Raw genomic sequence first — 12085 nt, 5'->3', positions numbered from 1 at the left:
CTTCCATGCTCATGACTAGCTCAGCTCGTCATGAGGCACAGTGGAGCTGTGCTGATGACGAGCTGAGCTCGTCATGACACCAGCAAAATGGCAATTTCCAGCACAGGGGAAAAATAACCACAGCAGCGATGTGGTTAATGACCGTCGTCTATGCGGTTGTCCTGGCTTTAATGGGTGTGAGGCATGAAAGCGTTACAGGAGGACCGGACAATTGAGATTACCCACTGGTTCCCAAGTGTGGCCCTCTGGACTGTAACCTTTCCAATCTACCAGGTAGTAGACTCTCCCTCTTCTCAACCTGGAATCTAATATATTATGCACCTCATATTCTAATTCATCCTCAAGGTCCATTGTTGTCAGTCTCTCAGGTAATCTAGTATGTGGTGAACAGGGGCGTAACGAGGACACATGAAACACTAGGTATATATTCCAAGAGTGGGGAGGGCCAATCTCATAGCCAAAGGACTTATGACTGTAACAATAGTGTAGGGCCCAACATAATGTGGTTTTAGCTTTTTTACCCCTTTTATGTGTAAATATTTTGTAGTTATCCATACCTTATCCCCCACTTAGTATGCAGGTTCTGTAGAGCGCTTTTTGTCAGTGAAACGCCTATATGTGTCTTATGTTTTAGCCAAAGGATGATTTGCATCTATGAGGATTGCCTGATGATGTGCATGATGTTCCTATATGGAGGTGTGTTTAGCAGTAATTGACCACTCATAGGGCTACAGATTCGGATTATATCCGTATAAGCGAAAGAAAGATGAGCCTACCAAAGTAGCGTGTTTTCTATTGTTGTATGCGAATTCGGCAGTCCACAGCAAGGTGCTCCAATCCATTGCATGTTGCAGAGTGAAACACCTTAAGTACTGTTCAAAGGTTTGGCGTAGCCGTTCTGTTTTTCTGTCTGTTTGTGCGTGGTAACTAGTGGACAGACGAGCATCAACCATCATGACTTTACAGAATTGTTGCCAGAATCTAGAGGTGAACTGGCTTCCTCTATCAGTAATTATCACTGCGGCAATTCCGTGAACTCTTACAATGTGTTGTAAGAAGGTAGTAGCAGGTTCAGGAGACATAGGTATTTTCTTCATCTGGATAAAATGCCCCATCTTGGTTAAGTGGTCCACTACCACAAGTTTTACAGTATGTCCTTCACTGAGCGGCATCTCAACAATAAAGGCCATAGGTATTGTATGCCAGGGACTAGGGGGTACAGGAATGGGATGTAGCAAACCAGCCGGCTACGCATGGATGTTCTTTTCCTTGAATTCACACTGCGCAGTCCTTGATGTAGGTTTTCATCGTTTGCCGTAACAAAGGACGGTATAGAGACAAAATATCGACTCCAAAATATCGACTGGACATAATATCGAGTTTTAAATATAGACTGGACAAAATATCGACTGGACATAATATCGACTACAAAAATATCGTTTTTCAGGTAAGTGAAGTAATATCGACTGTATAAAATATAGATAGCAAAAATATTGATTTTTTAATAATATATAATATTTTATAGTGTATTTTTATGTAATAATATGTGTGAATAGTGTGTATTAATGTTATAAAATATTTTATTAAATGAATTTTGTTTTTATAATAATTGCGTAATGTAATTCTGTAGGGGTTGTGGGTTTATAGGGGAATAGGGTGGGAAGTAATTTAATAATAATTAATTAATTAATATATGTTTGTTAATATTTTTAATTAATAATTAATTGATAATTAATTAATATTAATTAGTTAATTAATTAATATAATTTTGAACATATTTTGTATTAGTAAATAATTGTTAATTAATTCATTGTAATTAGTTCATTACATTAATTAGAGTACATTTTTAATATATATAATTTTGTGTTATTTTTAAGTAATTAATTTGGAAAAAATAATATTAATTATTAAAATAATTACAGCTAATGTTCTAATATATTTACTTTATTGTTATTGTTAATTAATAATTCATTGGTAATTAAATAATATTGATAAATTTTGGGTAAAGGAGCATTTTTAGGGTTCAGGGTCAGTTTTCAGTTTTTGGGTAAAGGGGCATTTTTAGGGTTCAGGGTCAGTTTTCAGTTCATGGGTAAAGGGGTATTTTTAGGGTTCAGGGTCAGTTTTCAGTTCATGGGTAAAGGGGTATTTTTAGGGTTCAGGGTCAGTTTTCAGTTCATGGGTAAAGGGGTATTTTTAGGGTTCAGGGTCAGTTTTCAGTTCATGGGTAAAGGGGTATTTTTAGGGTTCAGGGTCAGTTTTCAGTTTTAGGGTAAAGGGGTATTTTTAGGGTTCAGGGTCAGTTTTCAGTTCATGGGTAAAGGGGTATTTTTAGGGTTCAGGGTCAGTTTTCAGTTCATGGGTAAAGGGGTATTTTTAGGGTTCAGGGTCAGTTTTCAGTTCATGGGTAAAGGGGTATTTTTAGGGTTCAGGGTCAGTTTTCAGTTCATGGGTAAAGGGGTATTTTTAGGGTTCAGGGTCAGTTTTCAGTTTTTGGGTAAAGGGGCATTTTTAGGGTTCAGGGTCAGTTTTCAGTTTTTGGGTAAAGGGGTATTTTTAGGGTTCAGGGTCAGTTTTGGGTTTTTGGGTAAAGGGGTATTTTTAGCGTTCAGGGTCAGTTTTGGGTTTTTGGGTAAAGGGGTATTTTTAGGGTTCAGGGTCAACAAATAAGATTGTAAAAAATTATTTTTATTATTTTCATTTATTATTTAATTATTATAATTTAATTTCAGTCGTTTTAAGTATATTTTAGTAATTAAAATTTAATATTAATTTAATTTAACACTGTTTTTAATAAAGTCGATATTTTTTACATCTATATTATTGTTAACGATATTTTGTACTCAATATTTTTGTACTTACCTGTTTGTAGATACAAACTCGATATTTTGACTGTCGATATTTTGTCCACGATATTTTGGCAAGTCGATATTTTGTCCCTCGATATTATTTCAGTGATCCAACAAAGGACACCAAAAGTACTTTCGATGGTGGCTATGGTTTTATAAATGCCCATATGTCCTCCCAGCATACAATCATGAGCCTATTGTAATGCTCAGGGCTGTAAACCCTTGTTAGGAACAAACAAGACATGGTGGTGGTATAACAAGATCATCCTGTTGGTTACGGTTGTCTGGTTCTTAGGATACCCATGCCTTTTTGTCTCTGTCCTGTAGGCATATCTTTAGGTCCTCTAGGAAATTCTCAAATGTTATCAGTGCTTCTTCTTGTTCCAGGAAGGATGCTTTTTGTAGAATATGGGGAGGATCCTGTCTGGATAGTACATTGGCTTTACTCTTCTGAGGTCCCGGCTGTAGTTGATGATGAAGTTATAGTCGAAAAAGAAAAGTGACCAACGCAGTTGCCTTGGTGTGAGAGCCCTTGCAGCATTTAAGAATACTACGTTGTTATGATCTGTGTATATTTCAACAGTGTGTTTTGTCCCTAGTAAGTGATGTTTCCATTCCTCGCATCCTCTTTTTATAGCTAGCAGCTCCTTGTCCGTTATGTTATAATTCACCTCTCAAGGAATGAGATTCTTGGAGTAGAAGACCATGGGATGTAACTGGCCGGTGTCTGGGTGTCATTGAGATAGACCCCCATCCCCAAAGCATATTACAAGGCATTGGTTTCCATCACAAACAAAAATTAGCATCTGGATGCCGTAATACCGGCGCCTGGGTGAACTGCCTCTTTAATTCTTGGAAGGCGGCTTCAGCTTGTTTGTTCCAAGTATAGGGTACTCCTTTGTGCAGTAAACAGGTTACTGGTTGGGTGATCTTGAAGAAGTTTTTGATAACTCACTGGTAAAAATGGGCAAACCCTAGCAAGCTTTGGAGGGTCTTGACGCTTGTAGGAGATTTCCATTGGCTGATGGCACTAATTTTTTTTTATCCATCTTTATCCCTTTGGCATTAATTACATAGACCAGTAATTCTATTTCCAAGCTGTGGAACAGGCACTTCTCCAATTTTGCGTATAACGAATGTTCTTATAGCCTGTTAAGCACAGCTTGCACATGTCCAACACTCCCTGAATACATAGGAGGAATACATCAGTATGTCATCTATGTATACAATGGAAAAGACATCTAGGAATCCATGAAGCACCTCATCCAAGAAATACTGGAACGCCAAAGTGGCGTTACACAGGCCAAAAGACATTACCTGATAATCATATAAGCTGTATTTGGTGCAAAAGGCCATTTCCATTCAGCTCCCTGTTGTACGCTCAGTAGATGGTAGGCACCTCGAAGATTAAACTTTGTGAAGATGTTAGCTCCCTTGAGATGGTCTAACAGCACTGGTATGAGGGGCAAAGCATACCATTTTTTTATGGTCACTCAGTTAACTGCTCTATAAACAATGCAGGTCCTAAGGTCACCTTCCTTCTTAGGGATGAAAAACAGAGGAGAAGAGACAGGGACGACGATGGACGAATTAATCCATTAGCAAGGTTTTCATATCCAAGTAGGGGGTAAATGTTGTGTCTCGGACTCCGTTAATGCATATATCCAACTTCAGGGGATGGCTGCTCCGGTTATTAACTAGATTTGGCAATCATACTCCCTATGTGGTGGGAGATGGCTGGCTTCTTTTTTACTGAACACAGACCTGAATCGTTCATACTCCGGAGGTAAGGTAGTAACACAACAGACTAGCTGGTTTGCACACCCATGAGATAAAAGGCGTGCCGACTTCTCTGAGGTGTATCGTTGAAACGCTTTTACTTTGGTGGAGTATTCGAGACAAAAAGAGGAGTTCATCTCAACAGAACGATCACCCCATCCTACGGTGGGATCATGGTAAGCCAGCCATGGCATGCCTAGAATGAGGCGGAAATGAGGAGCAACAATCAAATTGATCTCTATCATCTCGTAAGGCTCCTTGCCGAACTGCATGATGATGGGTTGGGTATGGAAACGTACTGGTACTGACGTTAAGGTAGGTCCATCCATGGCTTTTACTGGTTCAGGTGTGTCCTTCCGTTGACATCGGATGCCTATGTCTTTTGCATGGGTCCTGTCTATAAAATTACCTCTAGCTCCGGAGTCCAGCAGAGCAGGCACCTGAGACTGGATAGTGTCTTCTAGCCAAAGAGTCACAAAGATGTTAATTGTGTAGAACTGAGGACTTTAGGGTACTCCCTATGATGGAGGAGATCTCTGCTTCTTCCCCCCACAAGTAAGGGATCTCTGACTAACTCCTGTTTGCTAGTTTTCCATCTCCTCGCTTCTGGTCAATTCTTTCTCCACAACCGCTGTATCTTCGTAGTGGATGGTCTCTGTACCAGCCTTGTCCTCTCCTTGCACACTTTTATGAAGTCTCCCCCTTTCCCGCGGTGGGCAGTCAAAATATCAAAAATTAAATATCGACCCACACTAATATCGAGTTGATAATATTGAAGGGACAGAATATTGATGTTAAGAATATCTATGGACAGAATATCGACCATAAGGTAAGTAATATCGATTTTTTAAAATTGATGTAAGTAATATCGAAGTAAGTAATATAGATACTAAATATATTTATGTTACTAATATCGATGTTACTAATATCTATACTTATATTATTGTTATGTATTTTATTATATATTTAATATGTATGCGTTATATGTTTTATGTTAAGTGTTCTACTGGCTTTAAAATATATGCATACAATTTGTATATGTTACTAATGTTTTTTTAAGTCAATTTTGTGTTTTAGTACCGTAGCGGGTTGTGGGTTTATAGGGGAATAGGGTGAGAAGTAATGTAATTATACTAAATTAATTAATAATTTTTCGGAATTAGAAATTAATTTTGTTTAATTTTTGCTTTTAAGTTCTGTAATTTAATTGTAATTAAGTAATAATGTATTTTCATTTATTGATATTGATAATTATATTATTGTTAATTAATTATTAATTGGTAATTAATGTTTAATAACTGGTAATTAATTTTTAGTAATTGATTAATTGAGAATTATGTTAAATGTATTATTTTATTATTGGAGTGTGTTGTGCGTTTATTGGGGAATAGTGTTGGAAGTAATTGAAATCTAATTAAGTAGTTATTACATTTGCTGTTAGGTATTGATAATTAATTTATTGGACAGTAATTATGAATTGGTAATTATTTCAAATTATAATTGTGTGGTTATGAAAATAATTTGTTGTTAAATAATCATTATTTGGAAATTAAATATTATTAAATATTATTTATTGATATTTTTAATTATTGTATTAATAAGTAATTATTAATTATTGTGTAATATGTTTTTTTTGGTATACAAAATTATTCAATTGTTCAATATGTTTTAATTGGTAAGTACTTTCTAATAATCAATATGTTTTTGGTTATGAATATTATTTTATTGTCCAATATGTAATATTTAGTAATTACTATTTATTAATAATACTTTATTGGTATTTATTATTAATGTATTATTAATGAAATATTTATTGCTAATTGTGTTTTTAATACTTATTTATGGGTATTTATAAATAATTTAGAGTTATTTAATAATTAAAATCATTAAATATTTTTGAAAAGTCTTTTATTTATGAGTATGTTATTTTTAACTTCTACGCTATCCAACACTTTCCCTACTGTTGCACTCTCTGGAGTGGGAATAGTATTTTTTACCACTATGCTATCCAACACTTTCCCTACTGTTGCACTCTTTGGAGTGTGAATAGTAATTTTTACCCCTACGCTATCCAACACTTCCCCTACTGTTGCACTGTTTGGAGTGGGAATGGTACATTTTACCCCTACGCTATCCAACACTTTCCTTACTGTTGCACTCCCTGGAGTTGGAATAGTAATTTATACCCCTATGCTATCCAACACTTTCCCTACTGTTGCACTCTTTGGAGTGGGAATAGTAATTTTTTACCCCTATGCTTTCCAACACTTTCCCTACTGTTGCACTCTTTGGAGTGGAAATAGTAATGTTTACCCCTACGCTATCCAACACTTTCCTTACTGTTGCACTCCCTGGAGTGGGAATAGTAATTTATGCCCTACGCTATCCAACACTTTCCCTACTGTTGCACTCTCTGGAGTGGGAATAGTAATTTTAAGCCCTATGCTATCCAACATTTCCCTACAGTTGTTCTTTTTTGGAGTTGGAATGGTAGTTTTATTCAAATCGCTATTTAATATTTTTTATATTATTTTAGCTAATGTAATATTTAAATAATGTAAAAAATATCAAAAGTATTTTTTTTAAAATTTGTTATACATAATTATTTAATTTTTATTCATATTATTGTTTTATGTGTATAGATGTATTTATTATTTATAATATTGTTTAATAATTTATACGTTATTAAAACATTATTAAAACTAAATATTGAGTATATATTATATATTATATGTATATGTTTAATTAATGTTGTATTAAATTGTATATATTACTTATTAGTTTTAAACAATATGATTTTTTTTAACTATGTTTATTTTATTTATAAGTATTATTTAGTTTATTTTACATATTTTTTAAATAAAAAAACAATATTTTTGACATTGATATTTTTTCTCTCGATATTTTTGTACTTACCATGTTGTAGATAGGATGTCGATATTCTTGACATCGATATTCTTGCTCCAATATTTTGTAGGTCGATTTTTTGACCTTCGATATTTTGTCAGTGATCCCTTTTACCGCAATACAGGCACAGTCTTTGTTTGCACCGTTGATTCCGTTCCTTGGCAGAAAGGGGACCATGGGTCCCGTTGACCTGCATGGGTTCCACTCCTTCTACGTGTCTCATTGTATTTGCTGTGGTTGGTTTAGACTGTGGAATGAAGAATTTAGGTTCACTTTGACTCCTATCGTCTTTCGTTCTAGAAGACTATGGTCGAACTGCACAGTGAGTTCGATTAGTTCTTCACATGTACGTGGAAGATGAATCACTTGGATGAGGACATCCTTCAACTCTTCTTGTAACCCTTGATAAAACAGTGTGGTTCTTTACACATGAGGTCAAACAGTCTCTACCAGAAGACAGTTGAAGGTGATAATATATGTCAGGAGATCCTGTAACCCTTATTTGAGAGTGATAAGTTCTCGATCTGAAGTGAGTAGGTGTGACTTCCTATTGAACAACTTGTGCATCTCTGTGCAAAACCAGAGAAGTCATACGGGATAGGATTATCCTTCTCGATCAAGGATATTGACCAACTGACTGCATTCCCACCCAAGTAGGGCATTACAAATGCAGTTTTCGATGGATCGTCATAAAAGACCGTGGGTTTGCACAGGAAATGTAACCTACATTGGCAGAGGAATATCCCAAACTTTTATGGGTCCCCAAAAAAGTGTTTGGGTGCTGCCAAGGGTATCTGCTGGAACTGTATGACCTGAATGTGTGCTAAACCTGCATCTGACAGAGATGGACCCTGGGAGGCCACCAAGAACCCCATACCTGGTATCCTCCCTCCTGCTGGGCCGATTAATGGTTGCCCTGTATGAAGTCCTACTGCCTGGGGTGTAGGAGGTATCATCCATTCTTTAATGTAGGATCCACCTCCATTTGCTTGACCCCCTCTTCTGTATAATCCAGCTACCTCCCTCCTTAGGGAACTCATTTCCTTCCTCACTTCTTGGTTCTCTACTCAGAAGGCATTGACTTCCACTGTAGTGTGGTCATCGTCTCCGATAGGTAGGTAAAGATCGTGTTAGAATTCATCATCCAGGCTGGGTATGCTACGTGGGTTTGTCAATCTGTCAGGTTAGCAGACAACACAAGCCACTAACCTTCCAGAAAAAAACCTGCAGGGGCAATGCTAAGTTTCCCCACTCTCCCTGCACCACCCCAGTCACGGTGAGTTTCTGTGCTGGGTGGAATTTGGATTGAAGACACAATGGGCGCGAGACGGTGCACATTTAAATTTGAGGACGACTTGTCACCCAGACCGGCTCACTACTGACGAGTGCGGTATTGGAAAAGGCGTCCTTTCCTACTACGACGGTTCGCGGCACAAACGCACCCGCGTGTACTTTTGTATTAGTCTCCTGGGCCATCCGTCCTCCTGCCAGAATTGTTCATGCAGATTTTGCCACTTGATAACGACCATGTGAGTCGTCCTCAGTTTTGAATGTGCACCGTCTCGATGGCATTGTGTCTTCAATCCAAATTCCACCCAGCACAGAAACTCACCGTGACTTGCGGTAGACCTACACCCCTGGAGCCCTTGCGCTCTCTGTGCAGACAAATCCTTACCCAGTCCCCGTTCTGAGGAGAACCAATAACATCTAAGGTTCGAAACGCGTTGACACCCAGCCTGTGGCAAGATAAAAGGGTGCAGCTAGGAAGTAAATGATACCATCTTTGTGGTCCCTTGCTGTTAACCCCCACAAAAACATTCTATCACAGGTGCTGTGAGACAGGCAGGCAACTTCATTTCATCTCAGCTCCGCCTGTCCACTGGATTCTAGTTTTTAGGACTGGTTGTTCTCCAAATGCATGAGTAATGTGCTTTGTGTAAAGGTCTCTTTATTGTGCAATTGGCTTGAAATGTTACCTATGGTAGCAAAGTACTATCTTCGTGTTATGTTATTTTGACTGTTGATTACTTCACTTTAAATGTTTGTATATTTGTATATTTGTATATTTTGTATATATTGTACACACAATTGCTGGTTTGTGAATTCACTGTGCTGACAGAGTATTTTTCCTTTCATGCCATTTGTGAAATTCATGAAATTTTGATTGCAACTGAAAATAAATCCTTTTGGAATATAAAACCGCTGGCCACGCAGTACATTCGGGCTGCGCGTGTCATAATAATTTTTCTTGGAAACTATCCTGATCAGCCACCTTGTTCTGTTATTTCAATTGTTGAGATCCAGGCTGGTCAGTTGCAGGATCCGTTACCTCCATTTGGTTACAACATAAAGCCAGGAAGGCATGTTGTGCACTTCCATGCACAACATGGCAGGCACTCCATATTAAACCCTTTCCTCCGGGTCAACTCGTTGACCGGGCGGAAAAGCGGCGGACGGTCTTTCCGTCTGCCGCGGTCCCCCCGCCATAGTAATATAGCGGGGGAAATGGGTGTCGGGCAGGGTCGGATCATAGGTGGATCGCCACCGCCATGCGGGCGGTTGCGATCCGTCTGTGATCCTAATGGGCCCCTTGGTGCTTTGTCCAGAAGCAGCTACAGTGGGAGGCAGCGAGCAGGTGCAAAGGCTTTCCTGAAACCGCAAGCCGCTTTCAATACTGCTGGGCTCACTTTCCATACAGCTGGGCTTACGGCACTGCTGACGGTTAAGTCAGGAAAGCGTATCAGGCAGGAATACTTCCAACACCTCTCCCGCTAGGAAATGCTGACTGGATACAAGATATGAGCTCCAAGCAGCTCTCGAACGGTGTCTTGGTGGATTGACAAGCACTGGTTTGTTGGAGAAGAGTGGCTTAAATACTCTGGCTCCTCTCTAGCACAGGTGATCTCGTTTGGCAGGAATGGTGGCTTCTGGGGGTTGTAGTCTACCCACCCCTGGAAAAGGCAAGATGATCATCATTCCGCATTTGCACATCATTCAAACGTGCATATGTTCCAGGGGCTAGTGTAGGGAAGGTACATGTTTGCTTTTGGTGTGAAAGGCAGCGTCCCTTACTCTTGATGACCATGACATGCTCTCACAGCTTCACAAACCCGCACTTGAGGTGGTTGAGATGGTTGTATTAAACTTTAGTCAGGGCAAACTATTATAGGGGGTGACTTTAATGTCTCCCCAAATCCACCTCTAGACTCCAACAGTCGTATCACCACTGGGGGCACAAGGAAAGAAAAACTACTAGATGACTTGATGATCTCACATACTTCTTTTACTTCTTCCTGAAATCAATTATTCTCCAGTGGGGTATACTGGAGCACTCTCTGGTCGCAGTCCTATTGGGAGTGACCACCAGAAGCCGACATCCGATTTGGCACCTCAGCGCTTGGTGCCTGGTAGGCGAACAGTGATCACAATTTCTGTTGACAGAAATGAAATAATTTTTTAATATAAACCAAGGTTCAATGGCCTCAGCAGGCGCCATATGGGTTGGCTGGAAAGGCTACTACAAGAGGTGCGACAAGGCCCATTCTTAGGCATAAAGAACAAGACATGCTACACCAGGGGCCACATTATAGATGCATCATCTTTTTCTTCATTGCACTGGGTACACCTTTTAAAAGGTGCGCCCAGTGCAATGAAAGACAATACACCATATTATGAAGAATGCGCTGCCCTCAGGGCAGCCACGAATTGGCGCCGCCCTGAGGACAGAGCATTCAAGTGAAAAATGGGGTGGCTGCTTTGAAGCTCCTCCATGTTTTCACAGTGCAAGTGGCAACCCGCCTGCACTGTTAAAGGGGGTTAGAAGCTCCTTGCAGGTAGGTGCAGTCAGTGATGGAAAGGGGATGTCTGGGGGGTCCAGGGATTCCCCTTTCCCTACTCTCAAGGTCTGTCAGTGCACCTCCTGAGAACTTCTTTGCCTCTGCACCCACGTCTGTTAAACAGTGTGGGTGCAAAGGCAAAGGGATTCCCTTATTTGTATGGAGAAAATTCCCATGCAAATGAAGGAACCCCCCTTGAAGATAGTGTTGGAGCTTTGTGTGTGCCAATGGTATCGGTATTACATAAGGGGCCGCACAAGTGTCTGTGGCCCCTTCTGTAATACCAAAGTGCCTCATGGGTGCGCAAAGTGGGTATCATGCCTGTTGCACCTCCTAGGCACTTATATAATACGGCCCCAGGTGGTTGAGCTTGAGAACAAGATACTGGCACTAAGCACCACTGCCTGGGAATTCTCATTATTATTTTTTACAGAGTTTTATGTAGCACAGCTTGACCCGAAGGTATCTGGTATCAGAGCGCTTTACATAGCACCAGTTACGTTACATTAGGACACATTGATTTTTGTTAGGCATGGGGAGATTAAGTGATTTGCCCAGAATCACAGGATGTTCAGCGCTTTTGCTGAGACTCGAAACTAGTTCCCCAGATTCGAGGTCGACCGACCTAGCCATTAGGCCAACTCCTCTCCCTTTATTTGATTTTATTAGCTTAGACCCTCACAATAGAAGAGCTAAATGAGGCTCTGCAAGACA

The sequence above is a fragment of the Lissotriton vulgaris genome, chromosome 6 (genome assembly GCF_964263255.1).
Source record: "Lissotriton vulgaris chromosome 6, aLisVul1.2, whole genome shotgun sequence".
Taxonomy (NCBI): Eukaryota; Metazoa; Chordata; class Amphibia; order Caudata; family Salamandridae; genus Lissotriton; species Lissotriton vulgaris.
The sequence above is the reverse complement of the archived record's forward strand: the minus strand, read 5'-3'. Positions refer to the sequence as shown.